Raw genomic sequence first — 3,541 nt, 5'->3', positions numbered from 1 at the left:
TATATATCTATCATATATATATATATATATATATATATATATATATATATATATATATATATGAATCTTTAGAGAACACAGCCAAATAGGTGGCTTCAGCTGGAGAGCAGCCAATTTCCCTTGAGGCCTATGGCTTTGTGGTAGATTCTTTCTTGGATTTGGGACAAGGGTTGTGTGAACACTGGAGACACACATGGCTGATTCAGCAGGTCTGGACGGAACCTTGCCAGCATCATCGCCATAAACTGCTCTGTAGAGTGACTGAAGCCCAGGGAAGTTCCCTTCCCTTCCTCAGTGGGACTGACTTCCACTCCCAGTCACTCAGGGAGGGTGTCTTCAGTTCTGCTGGCCAAGTTCCAGGGGCAGGCTTTTCCAATAAAAGCCCTGCAAATGAATGATGTATTTCCTCAAAATTCCTTAGCTCCACGCTCAACCCATTTACTACAGCTTTTAGCTCTAGTTAGCAAAAGAGAGAGCCCTGAGCCCTCGTCTGGTGCTTGTGCACCCACCACACTGTTTATGTTGTATTTTCCCCAGTTAGCTGACAGTGGCCACCTGATGCTGGGAAGTTTCCATTAAGATAATTGATTCTAAGACACCATCCCCCAATAACTAATTAAGAGGAGAGCTGACCTTTAAGGGGGGTCCTCCCGTTTGTAAAATTAAATCAATCATGGTGATAGAAATTCTTGCAGGAAAAAGTGAAACTAAGAATTTTCGGACCATCTGGAAGGGTTGGTTGTTTGGGGACCTCTTAAAGAACCTCTCATAGTAGACCACTTGCTCCTGGGCTCTACATGATTCTGTATTGCAGACTCCTTCTTGGATCTCAATTTTGTCTTCTCCTTCATGCATTCAGAAACACATGTGCACAGGCACACATACACAGACACACACATATATACATACACACATGCACACACATACACTTATATACACACATACCCATACAGACACGTACACACATACATATACACACATACATGTACACACACACATACATACATATACACACACATACATATGCACACACACACACACACACACACACACTCACATGTACACTTGTGGGCTTCCAGACACATCTGGTCAGGCTCTGTGCTGTGGAAGGTCAGCACTTTCCACCCATGACAGTTATCACCTATTAAATGCCCTATGGTGTGTGTGGCAATATATACTGTCATTTTTCTCAGGGATTTTATTTACTGCTGAAGAATTTCATCTTTCTCCTACCTGACCTGCTAAGAAACCCTGAGTACCCCTCCTGGATCAGTGTAGATAAAGGTTTGCTCCTAAGGGCAGTGAGCAGTCAGTCACACAGTGTCTTTATGCCTTCTAGTCCCCAAATGGGGTGGGGAGGGTGTGGAGTGAGCTCTGCCTTCTGCACAGGCTGGCTTGGTGTTACTCACCAGGCGAAATATCTTCTGTATACTGATTGAGAGAGCTAGTCCACCACCCCTACGGGCCTCCCAAGGAGCCAGCTCTAACTCAGCCTACTAGTCAGCCCCCCCCCCCCCAGGAGTGGGAAAGGAAGCCCCAAGGGCCTGCAGAGCAGGGGCTGGGAAGTTGTCTTCCACTTCCCAGGGAGTCAAAAATAAAGCAACTGTTGTAGGTTTAGTGCCTTTTCTTTCTTTCTTCTTTTAAGTTCAGGGCAAGAGGGGAAAGAGCTAAGTAACTTGATCTTTCCTAAACCCCACCCGCTCCCAGTAATCAGGTAATATCCATTACACAAAGAACCGCATGGGCTCCTCAGCCACAATACTGCCCATTGTTTATGCTTTAATTAACTTCTGTTTTACTGATTTATTTAAAAAAAAAAAAGTAGAAGAAAAAGAAGATGAATTAGCCTTCTGCGAGGGGTTGAGTTATTGCAAGCTGAAACTCCTCGTACCTATCTTGGGAACTTCAAAGAGTAGCCAAGTTTGTTTATGTGCAGGAAATCAAATTAGCAAGACCATTACAGTGGCTTCGTGGCATTCGTGGTCGGGCTGGTGAGAAACAGTAATTGGAAAGTGCTCCACTGTACCCCCAGCCTGCATCTCAGGGGTTCCAAGCACTTTCCCAAGGCTAAATGGCTGGCTTGCTAATGATTGAAGGTTTGCAGGGACCTGACTGTGTTGCCCCCTCACACACTGAAATCCCAGCCACTTCACAGGGAAGGGTTCAAGTGGTCCAAAGGAAGGTGAAGACAAAGGTTAAATTTGGGAGGGGTTTGTTGTGAATGAAGACAACAAACTGGAAAATAAGAAATGCATTTGAATATGTGACAAGAAATGAATTGAAGAATTCAACCAAAACAAATGCTGCTGCTTTCAAAAATAAAATACCACAGCCTGTGGAATATGTACTGGGGATCTAAACACTGTCTGACCACAGTTTAGGCAACCCAGAAGGGGAATAATTATAACTATGTTTGATGGCAGCACATCCTCTTTCTACAGTGGCCATACACATAGAAAAAAAAATAGTTATTTTGGACTGTTCCACAGCTCAGAGGGAGCATTTGTGTTGAAGACTTAGAAAGGATCTGGCAAAAATCACAGACCCTGATTAATAGCTTTGTTCAACAGTTTGTGTGCATGAAAACTTAATAAAAGGATGTGTTCACAGGAACCCTAATGTAGCCTTCGAAGGAATCAGAGCTAATAAAATAAAACAAAATATGGATCCAATAAAATAATCACAGATTCAAAAGTCTTTAGCTCTTTATGACCAGAAAATAACTGCATTAAATTCACTGCTGACGGTGGTACTCGCTGCTGTCAGCATAATGTCTGTTAAGCTGGTGCCAGAGCCATCCTTTGAGGCATACTTGGAGCTCTCCAAAACTCTCAGGTGGCAAGCTGTAAAAGGGGCTAAACCAGAACAGAAAATAAACCTTCTAAGCACCAAAGCATAAATTACCACACTCTAATCCTGAGTTGTTAAAAGGAACTGCTCCCGGACTCCTCCAAAACAAACCTCTTCCTGTGACACGGAAACAGGTAATTCAGGGCCCCAAGTGTCTGTAAAGCACGGCCAAAATGTCAGCCATAACAGAAACACCCAGACCTTAGTCTCCCAGATGATAGAACCCTTAAAGACATTAAGCTGCAGTAGGCTGGGCTCTGGACTGTTTAGAAGAATTTTAATTGCACCTAGACATCTGCACCTAGCTATTCCTGAGGTGTCCTGGGGAGTGGCTAAAGAAAACTTCTTGAGTAGCTTCCCTTCTCTTCCCTTCTGGGTTGGAACAGGAGGATGTTGGAACTGAAGGTAGGGGTGTGGCCCTGGCTACTCTACATTTAACTGTGTGACCTCAAGTAAATTATACAGAGCTTTTTCATCTATAAAATGGGAATAAAAAAAAAAAAAAACTACCTTCTTCTCAGGGCAGAGATGAAAAGAAATGGGACTGAAATCCTGCATCCAGCCAGGATCCTGTGTTAGTTAAAAAAAAAAAAAAAATCTGAATTTGTAAAGGTACTTTTATCCTGCCACTGAAAATTGAATTTTAAAGCTGATTGTATAAAGAATAAAAGAAAGCATTTTCTTAAAGATT

Source organism: Mus pahari, chromosome 8, assembly GCF_900095145.1.
Source record: "Mus pahari chromosome 8, PAHARI_EIJ_v1.1, whole genome shotgun sequence".
Classification (NCBI taxonomy): Eukaryota; Metazoa; Chordata; class Mammalia; order Rodentia; family Muridae; genus Mus; species Mus pahari.
This window is presented reverse-complemented; position numbering follows the sequence as displayed.